The 20,777-nt window shown below is 37.7% G+C and overlaps 1 long non-coding RNA gene across 1 annotated transcript in view; it reads right to left on the reverse strand.

Moving 5' to 3' along the window:
- LOC131519696 (uncharacterized) overlaps positions 1-18,667 on the reverse strand; it is a 37,495-nt gene extending 18,828 nt beyond the window's left edge. Inside the window, exon 1 of the long non-coding RNA XR_009265743.1 lies at positions 18,263-18,667. This is a non-coding gene — a long non-coding RNA (uncharacterized LOC131519696). The remainder of the gene's footprint in view (positions 1-18,262) is intronic.
- Between the last annotated feature and the right edge of the window lie 2,110 nt (positions 18,668-20,777).

The following is a 20,777-nucleotide window of genomic DNA, read 5'->3' on the forward strand; positions in this document are numbered from 1 at the left end:
CATTTATGAAAAGCCCACAGCTAACATCATCCTCAATGGGGAAAAACTGAGAGCTTTTTCCCTGAGATCAGGAACACGACAGGGATGTCCACTCTCACCACTGTTGTTTAACATGGTGTTGGAAGTTCTAGCATCAGCACTCAGACAACAAAAGGAAATCAAAGGCATCAAAATTGGCAAAGATGAAGTTAAGCTTTCGCTTTTTGCAGATGACATGATATTATACATGGAAAATCCGATAGACTCCACCAGAAGTCTGCTAGAACTGGTACATGAATTTAGCAAAGTTGCAGGATACAAAATCAATGTACAGAAATCAGTTGCATTCTTATACACTAATAATGAAGCAACAGAAAGACAAATAAAGAAACTGATCCCATTCACAATTGTACCAAGAAGCATAAGATACCTAGGAATAAATCTAACCAAAGATGTACAAGATCTGTATGCTGAAAACTATAGAAAGCTTATGAAGGAAATTGAAGAAGATATAAAGAAATGGAAAAACATTCCGTGCTCATGGATTGGAAGAATAAATATTGTCAAAATGTCAATACTGCCCAAAGCTATCTACACATTCAATGCAATCCCAATCAAAATTGCACCAGCATTCTTTTTGAAACTAGAACAAGCAATCCTAAAATTCATATGGAACCACAAAAGGCCCCGAATAGCCAAAGTAATTTTGAAGAAGAAGACCAAAGCAGGAGGCATCACAATCCCAGACTTTAGCCTTTACTACAAAACTATAATCATCAAGACAGCATGGTATTGGCACAAAAACAGACACATAGACCAATGGAATAGAATAGAAACCCAGAACTAGACCCACAAACGTATGGCCAACTCATCTTTGACAAAGCAGGAAAGAACATCCAATGGAAAAAAGACAGTCTCTTTAACAAATGGTGCTGGGAGAACTGGACAGCAACATGCAGAAGGTTGAAACTAGACCACTTTCTCACACCATTCACAAAAATAAACTCAAAATGGGTAAAGGACCTGAATGTGAGACAGGAAACCATCAAAACCCTAGAGGAGAAAGCAGGAAAAGACCTCTCTGACCTCAGCCATAGCAATTTCTTACTTGACACATCCCCAAAGGCAAGGGAATTACAAGCAAAAATGAACTACTGGGACCTTATGAAGATAAAAAGCTTCTGCAAAGCAAAGGAAACAACCAACAAAACTAAAAGGCAACCAACAGAATGGGAAAAGATATTTGCAAATGACATATCAGACAAAGGGCTAGTATCCAAAATCTATAAAGAGCTCACCAAACTCCACACCCGAAAAACAAATAATCCAGTGAAGAAATGGGGAGAAAACATGAATACACACTTCTCTAAAGAAGACATCCAGATGGCCAACAGGCACATGAAAAGATGCTCAACGTCGCTCCTCATCAGGGAAATACAAATCAAAACCACACTCAGATATCACCTCATGCCAGAGTGGCCAAAATGAACAAATCAGGAGAGTATAGATGCTGGAGAGGATGTGGAGAAATGGGAACCCTCTTGCACTGTTGGTGGGAATGCAAATTGGTGCAGCCACTCTGGAAAACAGTGTGGAGGTTCCTCAAAAAATTAAAAATAGACCTACCCTATGACCCAGCAATAGCACTGCTAGTAATTTACCCAAGGGACACAGGAGTACTGATGCATAGGGGCACTTGTACCCCAATGTTTATAGCAGCACTCTCAATAGCCAAATTATGGAAAGAGCCTAAATGTCCATCAACTGATGAATGGATAAAGAAATTGTGGTTTATATACACAATGGAATACTACGTGGCAATGAGAAAGAATGAAATATGGCCCTTTGTAGCAACATGGGTGGAACTGGAGAGTGTTATGCTAAGTGAAATAAGCCATACAGAGAAAGACAGATACCATATGTTTTCACTCTTATGTGGATCCTGAGAAATTTAACAGAAACCCATGGGGGAGGGGAAGGAAAAAAAAAGAGGTTAGAGTGGAAGAGAGCCAAAGCATAAGAGACTCTTAAAAACTGAGAACAAACTGAGGGTTGATGGGGGGTGGGAGGGAGGGGAGGGTGGGTGATGGGTGTTGAGGAGGGCACCTTTTGGGATGAGCACTGGGTGTTGTATGGAAACCAATTTGACAATAAACTTCATATATTGAAAAAATAAAATGTATGAGAAAAAAATAAAAAAGAAAAAATAGATAAATAAATATATAAAAACTAAAAAAAGATAAAAAATAAAATAAAATTTATGTGGAAGCAAAATGGTCCAAAAAATGCCAAGCTACCCTTGAAGCTAAAAATAACAAGGTAGGGGCACTTGTGTGGTTGAGTTGGTTAAGCGTCTGACTTTGGCTCAGGTCATGATCTCACGGTTTGTGGGTTGGAGCCCCACGTCTGGCCTTGTGCTGACAGCTGGACCCTGGAACCTGCTAAGGATTCTGTGTCTCCCTCTCTCTCTGCCCCTTCCCCTGCTCTCTCTCTCTCTCTCTCTCTCTCTCTCAAAATAAATAAACATTAAAAAAAGAGCAAGGTAAATGATCTTGTTTCACCAGACATCAAGATTTATTATAAAACTGTAACTAAGATTTTCTATTACTAACACAGAGACAAACAAATACACCAATGGACAAGGAAAGAGAACTCAGAAATGGGCCTGAAATACAGAAATGGATACTGAGATCATAAGACATATCAATTCATTCAGGATAGACTTTTCAGTCAGTAGGGCTGGGATGATTAGTTATCCATGTAGAAAATTAATGAAATCTTATCCTCACCCACCATATGCAAAAACCAATTCCCATTAGACTGAACTACTAAATGTGAAAGGCAAAACTATAAATCTTTTATAAAATAGTACAGGACAATGTATTGATGATAGAGAAGGATTTTTAAAAACAAGATATGAAAAGCACTAAGTATAAAAAGTTGATAAATACAATTATATTAAAATTATGAACTTTATCAAAACTCTCTTAGGAATGAAAAGACAAGCCACAAAGTGGGAAAAATATTTGCCACACATATGAATACCAAAAATCCTAATATCCTACATTATAAAAAGAAAAAAAATCATTCTGATAGAAAAATGAGCAAAAAGAACAGGAACTTGATAGAAGAGGAAGTCTAAATCTTTAAGTTTCTCAGCCTTAATAGTAGTCATGCAAATTAAAGCCACAATGAAAAGGACCATTAAACAGGTATCAGAATGGGAAAAATTAAGGAGTCCAATAAAATGAAGTATTGGCAATAATGTGGAACAATGAGGACTCTCATTTTAGGAAAAGTTTCAGTGACCCATTATATGGTAAAGTTAATTCAGCCCAGAATTCCACTAGGTATTTATCCTAGAGAAACTCATACTCATTGCACCAAAATAAATGTACAAGAATGTTCATAGTAGCACTGTTTGTAATAACCAAAATCAGAAAATAACTCAAATGGCCATGTATAATAGAAATAGATAAATTTTGATATATCCATACTGTGAAGTGAATATAATCAATGAAAATTAACAAACTATAGTCATATGGAATAGCATGAATGAATCTTGAATATAATATTGAACGAAATTATATGTAATACATTATCCTATTCATATAAAATTCAAGTAAAGGCAAACAGGACTATTTTATTTAGAGATGCATTATAAATGGTAATACCATAAAGTAAGCAAGGAAATCAGGAAGAATGTTAGGGCAGCTTGGGTTATCATAAGAGGGGAAGGAACAAGGTTCATATAATGGAGTGGTATACATTCCCAGTGCTGATAATCTAAAAAAATGTTAATTTTTTCTTATAGTGTTCACATAGATCTTTGCTTTATAATTATTTGTTAAACTATACATATATGTTACATGTACTTAAATCTTAAAAAATCTTATATAGTGTTTACATAGATCTTTACTTTGTAATTATTTGCTAAACTATACATATATGTTACATATACTATTCAGGATGTATGGCATATTTCAAAATTCCTTAAAAACTGTAAACATCAAAATAAATGGTGAAATACTGAAGTAATTACTATTAAAAGCAGAAATTGGGCAGAGATGCCTGTTTTCTCCACTATTTCCTAATATTGTTTTGAAGATTATAACTAAGGTAATAAGACATGATGATGAAATACTTAGAATGATCGTAGAAAACCAGTTACTTATTCTTATATGCAGATAATGTGATTATATTCATAGATAATTCAATAGGGTGGGGTGAAAAGTATGAGAAGTAATAAGAGAAACTAAGTTGGCAACACACAAAATAAATACAAAAAAAAATAGCCTTTTACTATCCTGTCAGTAACCAATTTGAACTGGAAATGGAAAAAAAATCATTCATTCACATTAGCAACAAAATCACAAAATAACTTATAGTAAACTTAACCAAAAAAAAAGTACAAGGGCACCTGGGTGGCTCAGTCGGTTAAGTGGCCAACTTTGGCTCAGGTCATTATCTCGCAGTTCGTGAGTTCAAGCCCTGCATCGGGCTCTGTCTGACAGCTCAGAGCCTGGAGCCCACTTCTGATTTCTGTGTCCTCCTCTCTCTGCCCCTCCCCTGCTTGTGCTCTCTCTCACTCTCTAAAATAAATAATAAAATGTTAAAAAAAAAAAAAGGTACAGAATTTGTATGAATAAAACTATACTGAGTGACATGAAACAAGCTCTGAATAAATGGAAAGACATACCACATGGCTGTCCTCAGCAAAATATTAATAATTAATAATAATAACAATAATAGAATATATTTGAAGGAAATTGAGCATCTCAAGAAATCAAATAGAAGGCTGAAGATCCAAACTTCGGGCAGGTCAGGAGTTAGAGTACCTGTGGAGATCTAAGTCATGGAAATTAATGAATAATCTCTTCAGATTATCCCCCTATTGGACAACCATAACCTTTGATAATGAAAATGCCTGAGTGAAAGGGTCCAACTGGCCTAGATTAAGTCACCTTGTGCTTGAGAAAGGGCATATAATGCCATTTTCCTATCTAACCCAACTTTTTAACCTGCCCTTTAAAAGGATCTACAACTCAGCAGTCACAAGAAAGACAACAGCACTCCTGTTTTAGTGAGCATGTGGTTGGCTCAATATATAAACTTGGTTTGGCACCTGAGTCACAAGGTCAGACAGATATGTCCATAAATTATTAAAGCACAGTCCTATGGTGTATAAGTACTTTTCCTTAGCTTTAAGGCTTATTTCTACATCATTGCTTTGATTCTTATTGGCGATATATATTGACCTATTTTTCTCAGCCTGCCTGGGTAGTCACTTTTCTTGAAGTGATCCTGATGGAAGCCTCCTTGAGTGGCCAGGACAGGCCACCTTCACCTTTCACTGTATCCTGACTTTGAGCTCTGAACCATTCTGAAGGTTCTCTTGGCCTTTCCCCTACTCTCCAGGATTAGGCTTCCTTAGCAGGCCACCCTCCTCACTTCCTACTGGTGCATTTATTGTGTTAGTCCTACTACTTGCATGGGCTCAGCAATCTTTGAACTCTCGTTGGCACAAAGGCAGTCAATGAGCCAAACTCTGCAGCCTTCTTCTTGCCCAAATTCAAGATCCCTTCTCTGTCTTGAGACTCATGTGCCTCTAAATGGTATGATCTGATGACAGAGTTAGCCTTCCCAGCCCAGGTATGACCAAATGTGATGCACCCTATTGTAGCCCAAACTGTGATTTTTTTTGCTTCACCTCTGATCTTTTTCTTTTCTCTAATACCCTGCATCCCTAAGCCATGTGTTCAAATTTGGATTCTTATATCTCCTTTTACCTGATACAGGCTTAAAAGTTCTTTTGTATTTTTCTAGAAATGAAAATACCATTTTCTGGTGAAGCAAACATGAAAAATCAAGCTTGGGTGATTGATTGTGATTGTGATTGTGATCTACTCTTCCACAAACTATTGCCTTGTATCCAAAGTTTTTGCTAAACAGAGATGAGGTCTGGAAAATTAAGACCTTAACCCATGGACCTCTGGAGCCCTATGAGGGTTAGAAGGCATTAATAGATGAAGAACTTGAACTGAACTGGGCAGCTAGACAGGCTATGCAGGTTGAGTCAGCCCTGGCTACCAATTTTGCTACATAATCACCATATACCATTGAAAAGTGAAGTTAAAAGGTTTCATATAGTATGGGTCAGTTCTGATAGAATTTGGGCCTTGGAATTGGTGAGTTAACTAGATGGTGACTTTGTGAAAGTTATTGGACCCATGTGATCCTATATTCTTATATGTAAAATTAACTTAATAAAGGATCATTTTACTTTTGCTTTCATTCTCTCAACAGTTTTATGTTAAACATCTGCCATTTACAGATGGGAAAACTGAGGCTCAGAGGGGTTATTTAATAGCTTATTCCTACAGAGCAGAACTAGGTCTAGGTATTTTGATCTCAATACCTGTGTTTATCCTGACTTCACCACACTTCCATTTCCAAGGCCCTGATCATCCCAAAGCACCTATTGCTTAGATAGAATTCTGGATAATCTTTTTATTTAAAAAATACATCTTCCTATTGTTATTTTGGTGATATTGTAATAAGTAAAATTTGGGGGTAGTTGAAAACAAGAAAGAGAAGGAAGGAAGGAAGGAAGGAAGGAAGGAAGGAAGGAAGGAAGGAAGGAAGGAAGGAAGGAAGGAAGGAAGAAAAAGGTAAAACGGAAGGGAGGAAGGAAGGAAAAAGGTGTGGGTGTGGGGAAAGAGGGAGGAAAGGAGGAAGGAAGGAAAGAACTGCCCCTAGAAGAGTAGGTATTATATTTCCCATATTTAAAGAAAATAAATGTTATAAAATAGTATTAATTAACAATATGATAAAATATATTTGAAATTCATATTTTATATTTGTTTTTCATCCCAATTATCAGTACTTATTTTATTAAAAAAACATTTAATGTCTAATGTTTTGGACCAAGAACAGGGAATAAGGAGCAAGATGATTGGCATATACCTTAGGGAGATTTCCACTTTCAAGGATCTTCATTCAACATTCAGTGGGCCTGATGTATTAAGTATTCAATACTCAGTGCTTGGTTTCTGGGATAAAGGTTGGGTTGGTTAATATAGTTACTCCCATAAATATTTTACCATCTGCCTTAGTTTTCTAGGGCTACCATTAATAAAGTACCACAAGTTGTGTGGCTTAAAACAACAAAAAGCTATTGTCTCACAATTCTGGAAGTTGTTAATTTTGTGTCTCCAAAGTTGGTTCCTTCTGAGTGCTGTAAGAGAGAATTGTTCTAGGCCTCCTCCCATCTTCAGTAGCCTTGGACATTCCTTAGACCCTGTCTTCCCATTGCCATCACTCTAATTCTCTGTCCTCACATGGCATTCTCCCTGTGTCTTCATATTATAATCTTCCTTCTATCCATGTCTGGCTCTGTGTCCAAATTGCCCCTTTTCCTAAGGATACCAGTCATATTAGGTTAGGGACCACCCTAATTATTAACTTGATTGCCTCTGTAAAGACCTTATTTCCAAATAAGATTGTATTCTGAAGTGCAGGATATTAAGACTTCAACATATCTTTTTTTGAGAGACACAATTGCAATTCCACCCATAACACCTTCTATCTTTCCTTTTTTTCCTGTAAAGTTTGACAAATTAGTTGCAAACCAAGTGACTGCTCCAGTTTATTCTGATCAATATGATTTTTCATATTGCCACTATGCTATAATGAAAACTCATTTTTTTCTTTTATTATACATTTAAGAAATGCCTAGAAAAGTAAATTCAAGTAGAGGTTATACAAAGATGAAGAAAAATAGAGTATTCCTAGAAATAAAAGTATCAGCTTTGTAAAATATGAAAAAATGAAGACAAGATATTACAAAGAGTTAAGTTGTATCTGCTCTAAGGAAAGTCCTCCAGATGGTGAGATTCCAAAACCATCATCCATGGGCTGCTGGATTGCCATATTGACTGTCATCATATTCTACTCAGTTTTGCTTCTTTTTTGGGGGGTGGGAGGGGGCAGAGCGCAAGCAAGGGAAAGGCAGAGAGAGAGAAAGGGACAGAGGATCCAAAGCAAGCTCTGTACTGACAGCATAGAGCCCGATGTGGGTCTCAAACTCATGAACCATGAGATCACAGCCTGAGCCAAAGTTGGACACTCAACTGACTGAGCCACTCAGGTGTCCCTACATAGTCTTGATTCTAATCAGAGAGTTCATTTTCCAGAAAAAAATTATGAGCAGTGTGCTCATGCCAATGGAATTTATTGGTTTTACCATATTCTCCATCACCCTGACGCTGCCATTATAAAATGGAAGAATGGCCTTTTGAAATCTCATTTATCATGGCAGCTGAGTGACAACACTTTGTGGGATTGAAGCAGTGTCCTACTGTAGCAGTTCTCAAATTATTTGGTATCAGAATCCCTATTACACCATACACAAAAATAAACTCAAAATGGATGAAAGACCTAAATGTGAGACAGAAAAACATCAAAACTCTACAGGAGAAAGCAGGCAGCAGCCTCTTTGACCTCAGCTGCAGCAATTTCTTGCTGACACATCCCCAAATGCAAGGGAATTGAAAGCAAAATGAGCTATTGGGACCTCATCAAGATAAAAAGCTTCTGCACTGCAAAGGAAACAATCAACAAAACTTAAAGGCAACTGATGGAATGAGAAAAGATAGTTGCAAATGACATATCAGATAAAGGGTTAATATCCAAAATCTATAAAGAACTTCCCAAACTCAACCCCCAAAGAACAAATAGTCCAGTGAAGAAATGGGCAGAAGACATGAATACACACTTTTCCAATGAAGACATCCAGATGGCCAACAGACACATGAAAAGATGCTCAACGTCACTCATCATCAGGGAAATATAAATCAAAGCCACACTGAGATACCACCTCACACTGGTCTGAGTGGCTAAAATGAACAACTCAAGCAACAACAGATGCTGGTGAGGATGTGGAGAAATGGGAACCCTCTTGCCCTGTTGGTGGGAATGCAAACTGGTGCAGCTGCTCTGGAAAACAGAGTGGAGATTCCTCAAAAATAGAACTACCCTATTACCCAGCAATAGCATTACTAGGAATTTATCCAAAGGATACAGGAGTACTGATTCATAGGGGCACATTTACCCCAATGTTTTTAGCAGTGCTTTCAACATAGCCGAATTATGGAAAGAGTCTAAATGTCCACCAACTGATGAATGGATAAAGAAGATGTGGTTTGAATATACAATGGAATACTACTTGGCAATGAGAAAGAATGAAATCATGCCATTTGCAGCAATGTGAATGGAACTGGAAGGAATTATGCTGAGTGAAATAAATCAGAGAAAGATACCATATGTTTTCACTCATATGTGGATCTTGAGAAATTGAACAGAAGACCATGGAGGAAGGGAAGGGGAAAAAAAATAGTTACAGAGAGGGAGGGAGGCAAACCATAAGAGATTCTTAAATACAGAGAACAAACTGAGGGCTAATGGGGGGAGGGGGAGAGAGGAAAATGGGTGATGGGCATTGAGGAGGGCACTTGTTGGGATGAGTACTAGGTGTTGTATGTAAGCGATGAACCACGGGGATCTACCCCAAAAACCAAGAGCACACTTTACACACTGTATGTTAGCCAATTTGACAATAAATTATATTTTTTAAAAAAGAATCCCTGTTATATTCTTAAAACTTATTGAAGACTCCAAAGGTATCTTTTTAATGTGGGTTATACCTATTGATATTTACTGTTTTATAAATTAAAACTGAGAGGGGCACCTGGATGGCTCAGTCAGTTCAGGGTCCAACTCTTGATTTTGGTTCAGGTCATGATCTCACCATAATGAGATGGAGCCCTGAGTTGGGCTCCATGTTGGACATAGAACCTGCTTAAGACTCTCTCTCTCCCTCTTCCTCTGCCCCTCCCCCACTCACACTCTCAAAAAATTTTAATTAAAACTGAGAATTTAAAAAATGTTTTTCAATTCATCTAAAAATAACACTAATAAATCCATTATGTGTTAACATAAGTAGCATTTGTTAATGTTTTATTTTTATTTATTTTGAGAGAGAGAGAGAGAGAGCGAGCACAAGCAGAGGAGGGGTAGAGAGAGAGAAGGAGAGAGAATCCCAAGCAGGCTCCATGCTGTCAGTGCAGAGCCCGACTCGGAGCCTGATCTCATCAACCATGAGATCATGACCTGAACCAAAATCGAGAGTCAGAGGCTTAACCAACTGAGCCACCGAGGTGTCCCAACATAAGTATCATTGTCACTAAAATAATTATATTTTCTGAAACAAAAAGATGAGAAGAGTAGCATTGTTATACATTTTTGCAAATCTTTTTAATGTCTGACTTAATGAAGATAGCTGAACCTGTTTTTTCTGAAGTATATGAAGAATATCCTGCCTCAGACAGATAGATACATTATTGAAAAGGGAGGAGCATTTTCAGATCTGAAACTATATCAATGATTGTTTCATACTCTGTTAAAATACATTGGTCTATATTGCATTTTGAGTAGAACTTTCATCCAGGCATGATTTTTAAAATACCATGCATTGGTCATATGAGAAATACTGGTTCCCTGATGTTCCAAATATGTATTATACAGATGTTCCAAATATTAACTTAGTTACTTAGATAATATAAAAAATCACATCCAAAAATATCATCACCAATCTCAGAATGTTACCACTAGCAACAAATAATGTCAGTTTTATTTTTCTCTGTCATGCTTATTTATGTTGATTTTAAGAAAAAGTCTGGCAAATATTTTTTTTAATTTAAATTTTAGTTAACATACAGTGCAATATTGGTTTCAGGAGTAGAATTCAGTGATTCATCACTTACATACAACATCCAGTGCTCATCACAACAAGTGCGCCCTTCTTAATAACCATCACCCATCTAGCCAATCCCCCATCCACTTTCCTCCATCAACCTTCAGTTTACTCTTGTGGTTTGTTTCCCTCTCTCATTTTCCCCCCAATTCCCATATGTTCATCTATTTTGTTTCTTAGAGTCTACATATGAGTTGAATCATATGGTATTTGTCTTTCTCTGATTGACTTATTTCACTAGCATAATACATTCTAGCTCCATCCATGTTACTGCAAATGGTAAGATTGCATTCTTTTTGATGGCTGAGTAACATTTCATTGTATATATGTGCCACATCTTCTTTATCCATTCATCAGTCAATGGACTTTTGGGCTCTCTCCATAGTTTGACTATTGTTTATAATGCTACCATAAACGTCAGGGTGCATGTACCCCTTTGAATCTGTATTTTTGTATCTTTTGGGTAAATACCAAGTAGTGCAATTGCTAGATCATAGGGTAGTTCTATTTTTACCTTTCTGAGGAACCTCCATGATGCTCTCCAGAGTGGGTGCACCAGTTTGCATTACCACCAACAGTGCAGAAGGGTTCCCCTTTCTCCTCATCCTTGCCAACACCTGTTGTTTCTTGTGTTGTTAATTTTAGCCATTTCTGACAGGTGTGAGGTAGTATCTCATTGTGGTTTTGATTTGTATTTCCTGATGATGAATGATGTTGAGCATTTTTTCATATGTCTGTTAGCCATCTGGATGTCTTCTTTGTAACAGTGTCTGTTCATCTCTTCTGACCATTTTTTAACTGGTTTATTTGTTTTTTGGGTGTGGAGCTTGATAATTTCTTTATAGATTTTGAATACTAACCCTTTATCAGATATGCAAATATCTTCTCCCATTCCGTACATTGCCTTTTAGTTTTGTTGATTGTTTCCTTTGCTGTGCAGAAGCTTTCTATCTTGATGAAGTCCCAATAGTTCATTTTTGCTTTTGTTTCTCTTGCCTTCTGCAATGTGTTTAGTAGGAAGTTGCTGCAGCTGAGGTCAAAGAGGTTGCTGCCTGTGTTCTCCTCTAGGATTTTAATACTTTCCTATCTCAATTTAGGTCTTTCATCCATTTTGAATACATTCTCTCAAGTAAAAGTGCTATTCTATTTTTTTCAAAAAGTAATTACTTCAGTTCACAACTGAAATTACAGATGCTTTATCTTAAGACAACCATCCTGCTTTGTTTTTCAGCACAAGAGATTTATGCATACTTCCCATTTTGTTACACAGAAAAGTAAAAAGATGTATACTCAAGTGTCAAGATTTAATAAAATTAACATTTTTTGTTGTTTCACCAAAATGTTCTCAGTGTTGCAAAGCTATTCTCCTATGTTTTTTTCTAAAGACACTAAGGAACAATTTGGAGATAACATATCTTAATAATAGTGAATCTTTCAATCCATGAACATGGTGTATCTCTCCATGTATTTAAACTTCTTCAATTTCTGTCTGCAGTGTTTTCTGGTTTTCAGTATACAAATCTTACACATCTTTTGTTAAACTTATCTCTGAGTATATCATATTTTAAATATCATAAATTGAATTGCTTTACTTTTATTTTCCCACTGTTTGTTGCTTATTTATAAAAATATAATTGATTTCTGTATTTACCTTGTATCAGGTGACCTTCTTGAATTCACTTATAGTCTAGTAACTTCTTTGTAGATTCCTCTAAATTTTCTATGTACATGACAAGGTTACTTTTCTTTTCTAAACTATGTGGATTTTATTTTTTATTTTTGCCCTTTTTTGCACTTATTAGGGCCTCCAGTACAATGTTGAAAAGAAACAGTGAGAGCAGACACCCTTGTCTTGTTTCCAATATTAAGAAAATTTTTTTAGTATTAGGATAATTATAGCCTCCTTAAATGAGTGAGGAATTGTCCCCTTCTCTCTTTTCTTTGTAGGTAGTTTTCTTTGTAGGATTAGTATACTTTTGTTTAAGTTTGGTCAGATTCACCAGTAAAACTATGTGGACCTTGAAATTCCTTCTGATTTATGATTACAAATCTAATTTCTTTAGTTGATATATTTAGATTTTTATATTTTCTTATAATTTGATAATTCTTTCAAAGAACTTGTCCAGTTCATCTAATTGTCCAAGTCATTGGCATAAAATTGTTCATAACAGTCTTTTATTAGCTTTTATTAACTTTTGAGTCTATGAAGAATCTGTAGTGATGCACTTTTTTTATTCCTGATATTGGTAACTCATTTTTTCTTTTTGTCTAGTGGAGGTTTATTAACTTTATTTATTTTTTTAAAAAGCTTTGCGACAACTTTTGCAATTTGGCATTATCTAATAAAGATGAATATTCACATGTTCAGCAATTCTAATCCTAGGGAAACTGTTGAACAAGTACACCAGAAGTAATTTACAAGGTGCTCACAGTAGCTTTGTTCAAGGAGGCAAAAAAAAAAAAAAGTAAATAATTCATTTCCATGTACAAGGAAAAAAAAAATAAGTGTAGTGCCTATGCATGCACAATCATAAAAATGAAAAGTGGGATACATAGTGTATTCATTTTCTATTGTTGCATAAAAAATTACCGCAAATTTAGTAGCCAAAAACAACACAAATTTATTATCTCACAGTTTCTGTGGGTCAGAAGTCCAGGCATGGATCACTTTGGTACTCTGCTCAGGGTCTCATCAGGCTAAAATCAAACTGCAAGCCATGCTATGATCTCACCTGAGACTCAGTGGTCTACTTCCAAGATCACATGGTTGTTAGAATCCAATTTCTTGTGGCTGTAGGGCTGAGGTCCCCACTTGCTTGCTAACTGACAGCCAGGGAATACTCTTAGCTTCTATGGGCTGCCTTCAGTTCCTAGCCACATGGCCCCCTCACAGTATGGCAGCTTTCTGACTTTAGGAAGTGCCCACTCCTATGGGCTTACCCCCTTAGATCAGGGATACTCAAGATGATCTCCATTTTGATTAACTCAAAGCCAACTGATCAGTAGATAATCATGGAAATGAAATTCTGTTGCCATGCACAGAACAAGAAGTTCTCAGACACCAGACTGAGCGGACGTGCAGGACTGCCTCTGCGAGAGAGCAGTAAAAGCAGGAGACTTTTGGGCTATAAAGACATAGCCTTTATTTCATATTTTATCAGATATAAGTATCCAAGAGTATCAAAGTATGGAAAGAGAACACAAAGGATTTTCAGACATACATCTGGTGACAACGTGAAGGCATGCAGGGAGTATGTACAGTTCCAAGGAGTGTCAGGAAATTGCGGTGGGTTCTGTTTCTTAACTGTCCTTGGGGGGGATCATGGGGCTTTGTATCTCATAATGCTATCGCGTTCAACAGCCTGAGACCAGAACACTGCTGACGTTTCAGCTATTGCCCCATTCACCCTCCAGGGCTCACAATACATTCTCTAGTAATAACTCCACAAAAATTCTACCATATTCACAAGTCCCATCCATATTCAAGAGGAAGGGACTACAGAGGACATATATGAGGGGGTTATAATGTTAGGAGACATCTTAAAATTATTTTAGCACAGCCACATGATAGGCGAATAACTCTAATCTGAGGGAAAACAACTTTGAGCCTGTATTATCCCAGCCATTATATGCTATAGGCATTTATAATCTCAGAAGAACTTTTAAAGTCTAACTCTTTCTGCCATGGGGTATTAGATGATGCCAGGTATTTCTCTAAAATGATTCAGAAATCTGGCCTACTTAAAATATAAATTAAGAGGTAGAGATAATAGAATTAAAGATTAGGTTTTCAGTAACTTATAAATAAAATGTGTTGTAAATAAACAGATAAATTAAGAAACTATACTATATCAATGAGAAGTCTGCTTTGAGTAAGCTTTTGTACTATAAAAAAAAAAAAATGACAGTTTGAGATTACACCATTCCAAAGCTGTCCCAGTGTAATATGATATTTCACAAGTGCCATGTTGACCCAGTCTTGATGTCATGGCTAATACTCTCAATTCTCCTTCACTGGCAACTTATCAACCCCCACCCCAAACTACTTCCCTTATCAGGCTCTAACACTCCTGGGTTACAATATACACATATCCAACTGCCAGAGGCCCCCAGATACCTACACTCAGGAACAGCTACTTCTTTCTTAGGCCCATTGAATTATTTAAAATATCTGATCCCCAGGAAGCCTGCCTGGGAAACCTACCTAACTCTAGCCTGTTTGCCATACATAAGCACCTTCCTACAGTTTCAGCTTACTGTTACCCTGTCCTCAAGTGTAACCTGCTATGCATCCCTGCACGACAGACTTCTCTCTTTGGAGCTGTAATTAACAAAGAGTTCTGCCTTTTTATCTATCTGAGTTGTGTCCCACCATCAAAAATCTCCTTAAATTTTATAAAACATCTAGTCTTACCCTAATTGTAACACCAGCTGTCACTAACTGACAGCTGCCTGCACTTGGTCCACTATTTGCACTGACTACAAATTATTTCTGCCAAGTAATACTCATTGCCAACATCTTGCTTTTGAATAGTGCTTTATAAATGTTACACCATATGCCTATATTTTTACTTAATTTATTCCTCACAACAGCTTTTAAGGAAAGGAAGAACAACATTATACTAATTTGATAGATGAGGTTAAGGCTCTGATCTGTCACCCAGAGGCACAGCCAGAATTAAAAAACAAATCTTTTGGTTCTTAATTTAGCACTATTTCTAGCATACCCTTGTGCCCACTATTTAATTTAGCACTGTCTTTTTAATTAACATGTTTCTACTTCAAGAGTACGTGAAACTATTAGCTTCTATTAAGGCCACTCCTTCCCTCCCTCTCAATATCAAGGACAGTAGGATTTGAGTGTAAGCCACAAAACTTCTTAGGCTTTGATACGACTACCACTCATTGCCAAGTGTGGTTTAGGGGATCCTCACAGGCCTGGAACTTCTGGAAAGACAATCCCTCTAGCCTTAACTCTGTCCAAAACAGAACTGAAAGAGAGTCCACAGAGCCCAGCACACTCCTTGGTGAGACCTCACACACCTCAAGATGAGGCACACACACCTCATCTTACTCAACCCCAACCAATCTTTATACCTCACCCCTCTACTGACAAACTGACTAAGGGACCAGTCCCAAGAAGGAGGCTATAATTAGAACTGATTATCCACCCCTCCCCCTCGCCTGAGAGAACTAATCCCATCATGCCCTATATCTCTGCTTACAACACTCACCTTAAGAATCCTCAGCCTCGGGGCGCCTGGGTGGCGCAGTCGGTTAAGCGTCCGACTTCAGCCAGGTCACGATCTCGCGGTCCGTGAGTTCGAGCCCCGCGTCAGGCTCTGGGCTGATGGCTCGGAGCCTGGAGCCTGTTTCCGATTCTGTGTCTCCCTCTCTCTCTGCCCCTCCCCCGTTCATGCTCTGTCTCTCTCTGTCCCAAAAATAAAAAATAAAAAATGTTGAAAAAAAAAAAATTAAAAAAAAAAAAAAAAAAGAATCCTCAGCCTCCAGATCATCTCTCGAAATAGAGGTTCTCACCCTATTACGGTCCTCTACATTGCCTAATTTGAATCAGACTCCAACTCCCAAAACAACCTCTAAATCCTTCCATTGTGACCTTTGGTATTCAGGGTCTTTCATCAACAAAACCCCCTTTCTATAGACTGAATGTTTGTATCTCCCCAAAGTTCACGTGTTGAAATCTAATCTCCAATGTGATGGTATTTAGACGTGGGGCCTTTGGGAGGTGATTAGGTCATGAGGACAGATGGCTCATGAATGGGGTTAGTGGCCTTATAAAAGAGGCCTCAGAAGAGAGCTCCCTTACCTCTTCCACAGTGAGAAGACATCAGAAAGCAAGTTCTCACTAGACACTGATCTTAGACTCCTCAGCCTCCAGGACTATGAGAAATAAATGTTCAGTGTTTATAAGCTACCCAGTCTACAGTATTTTGTTACAGCAGCCCAAACGGACCAAGACACCCCTATATCCTTCAACGTCTTTGATAGACGTCTCTTTATTTTCTTTATCTAGTCAAAACCTGGCTGTCCCTTAACAAAGCACGCTTCCTATGCAGTCCTCTGGAGAGGTGGCTATGTTTGCGCCTACCACTTACATACCAATGCATTTCAAATGATAAACTGCAATCCATTAGTGAGTTGTGAAACTAATTTAGTGGGTAGTAAATGGAAAACTTTTTAAAATAAAGTAATAGAATAGAAACCAACAGCATACATTGCATGTGGTTAGGGTGAGTATTGTTTCATGAAAGTTTTGTTTCAGCTATATGAATGATGGCTTTACACTATCTACGGCCAGAAGTAAAATGTTCTCTTTGCTTTTCATGCTGCCTCAAGTACCATTTCCCTCCTTCCTTCATAAATAATGTCCTGTATCTTTGAAGCACTTGCCATCAAACCATCTTACGCAGCACGCTTCCTTGTTATTATGACCTAACATATCCTGGTCATTCTCCTTTTTTCATCAAAGCCTCCCTCAACCGGCTTGCTGTCCCACGCTCCATAACACCATCATCATTCCTGGCGACCCCGATATCCATGTGGACAATTCCATCTTATGCCCTGGGTTAGATTGCACAAGTGTGATTATTAAAATACTGAAATATTTTCATAGTCGCTGGTGCCTCCAGGACCAACGCTATAGGCTACATCCATTTTGATGGATCCATGTCCATGCTAGTATTGGTAGTTAAATACTTTGAATACTATTCCTGCTGACACCCTAGCCTCTCAGCTCCTTGGCTTTCTCTTACCTGAAATGACTTTGTCCACCACTTTGGCCATTCACTTTCACAGTCGTATCCTATACCTAGTTACTACCAACGACTGCAACCCCCCCCATCTCCAATTCAAGCTCCCCACTCTACCACCTGCACCTTCAGCTCATTACATTCTAACCAATTTGTCTACTTCACTAAGACTCTGGAATAAAACTGATCTTTCATCTTATGTTTTCCCTATCCATCACCTTACTAAAGTCCTCTTTTCAGTCATTATGCAGCTTCAATTCTTAGGTCTTACCATTTATTGCATTCTTACTATGCATTCAGTTGTTTATCTACGTCATCTCATCCTTCACAGCAACCCCACCAAGAAGGGGTTCATTTTGGCATTCATAATGGCATTCATTTTATTGATTAGTAAACAGTTTTATTTACATAAATCTGCCCAAGAATATAGAAAGTGGAGGTTCTACAGTTTAAATGTCTGAACCACTATTTCCTTAACCATAGACTAGGAATAACTTATCCCTCTGAGTTGTGAAGATCACATATACAAAAAGTACTTTGTAAAATGTAAAGTGTGCTACAAATGTTAGTTATAATTATTAATTACTGGTTAGGAGACCCTTAACCTTTCTCTACATAGGAGCCCTAATCTGAAACTTCCCTCAACCCTTCTCTCTTGTTTATAGTCATGGACATAGAGGAAGTAAACATCCCCACTGACCTGTTGGTAGAAAATTCATCTCTGACACTAGTCTTCAAAACTTTGGATGGAAGAAAAGCAGTGTCATAAGTGGTGGTTAGGTTCTAGTTAGCAACAGAAGGTAGGGCTTCATAATGGCCGAATAGGCTTTTATAAGCCAAGCTGATAATTCATTACAATCAACTGACTGATAAAAGAACTCTTATAACACAGTCTTGAACTGGTAAATACCTGCATTGTACTTTCTTATTCAAACCACAGCAGAACAGGATTTCAGAAGTGAAGAAGCCAAGACTGATAGGAAGAGACTGAGTCTTTTAAGGTCTTTCAAAGTCTATAGAGAACTTGAAACCGTAAGTGCCTGGGAACTCTCCCTGAGGCTCAGAAAGAACACTGCTGTGTCCTAAGGAACTCTATATTCCACACACTAGAATCTGGCTATGGGCCCACTTCATCCCATTCTGAGGTTCTGAACTCTATCAATAGGGCAGCCACAGGCCACCACATTTCCTTAGAATGACATGATTAGACCCATCAGGTATATTGCTTTCTTGTAATACTAAATATAATGACTCTTTATTACTTGACATGGCAAATAAAAAACCCCACATTCTCATCTTTCTATCAATTTCCTCATCTCAATTCTCCTCTACTCTAGATAGACACCCCCACATCTGTATTCTTCATCCCACAGCATGCCACACAGCAAGTCCATTTGTGTCTTCTGATTCTATCCAAGCTGTTCTTCCTACATTTTGCCATCAAGACTGATCTTGAAACTTTTCCACCAGAACGTTTTTAAAAGATGGAATTATCTACCTGAAACTCACTGCATATTTAATTATTCCACCTTGTAACATTATATAGGCATTTGGATTTGTCCATATATTACTGTGAAAGCTAAGGTCTACTCTGGTGTACCAGGGTATAAGTCTAAGCCCAGGGCTCAATTTCTAATTTTGCCTTTTGGCTCACTTAATACCCCAAACCCATGCTGAGATGATATCTACACTTCACAGTTTGCTGATTGATAGGTAAAGAGATGGCACATCAAAGCATAATATAGAGGTGTTTTACATTTTTCCCTGTGATGTTTAAGACAAGGTTCTGACATAAAGTATATGTTTACTAATTATTAATGGCCCACTATCATGCCATTGGGCCAGAGCCTATTTTGCCTCCTCCCCCCTTTTTTTTAAAGCATACAATCTTACACTGGTTTGTTTCCCAAAGAAGAGAGGAGAATCTGGGCTGCCTCTTCTATCTATCTATCTATCTATCTATCTATCTATCTATCTATCTATCATCTATCATCTATCTATCTTCTAGCTCTCCCCAAATATCCCTTTTAAGTAAAGTCAGGTCTAGGTGCCTGGTTATGTTCATTTTGTGTGGCAGAGGCAATATAAGTGTCCATTAAACCCCATTTCCTTTTCTACTAGGCACAAGCATTTTACTTCCCAGCCACCCCTGCAGTCAGGTGGGACCATGTGACTACACACCTGAATTCAGTCTAAGGAATGGGGTGAAAATGACGTACTTCACTTCCAGGCTGGCCCCGGATATCTCCAACAGGTCCACCACAGTTCTCCCTTATCTGAGGCCCATAGATTGGACAATTACAAGGCAACTGGTGATGGTGGAGCCACAAGATACAAGCCATGTCCTTCCATGATTTCAAGGAGCAGATAGCCCACCCACTGGCCCCAACCAACCCACTACACCTGACTTATATGAAACATAAGTCTTTATTATGTTAAATCACTGAGATAGTGGTTTTATTAGCCTACCCGATTAACACACCTTATATTTATCAACAGTGGTAACATAATGAAAAGAACCCCTGGACTTAGTTCCAGAACTCCAAGATACAAATCTTGGCTTGACCACTCCCCCCACATACCCGGTGATTGGCTCTAGAGTATACTCTATACCCTTTCCCAATTGCAGGTCTATCACATTCTCTTCTTCCTCATTATGGAGCCCTCTCTACTCTTCTGTGCCTCAAGACTTCTGTGAGGCATTCTCTGACTTCCCTCCCATACATATTTATTTCTTTGTTCCTAATGTGGAGTATACTCCTCCATTTTAGCATCTATTACATTTAACTGCAAATATTTGTTGACCTATGTTTCCAAAGACTGAGTTCTTGAAACACAAACAATTCCTTTGGGATCGCTGACTGCCAGCAGTTAGTTTTAGTGCCTGGCACATAGCAAAAACTAAATATATATTAAAGGAATGATTGTCACTCATGACCTTAAAGTGAGTCATTTATTTTTTAAGTCTATAAAATTGTACAGAATTGTTGTGATAATGAAATAATGTGATTTGTAGATTATAAATAGGTTCTAATGGTAACATAGTTTATTCCTTCTCATCTTTCTCAAATTCATCTTAACGCTTCGAGGTAGCTCTGTCCAATACAAAAATAAGCAAGCCACATATATAATTTAATAATTTTAGTAGCCATATTTAAAAGTGAAAAAAAGTAGGTGAAATTAATTTTAATAATGTATTTAACCCTATAGGGTTA

Source organism: Neofelis nebulosa, chromosome 8 (assembly GCF_028018385.1).
Source record: "Neofelis nebulosa isolate mNeoNeb1 chromosome 8, mNeoNeb1.pri, whole genome shotgun sequence".
Taxonomy (NCBI): Eukaryota; Metazoa; Chordata; class Mammalia; order Carnivora; family Felidae; genus Neofelis; species Neofelis nebulosa.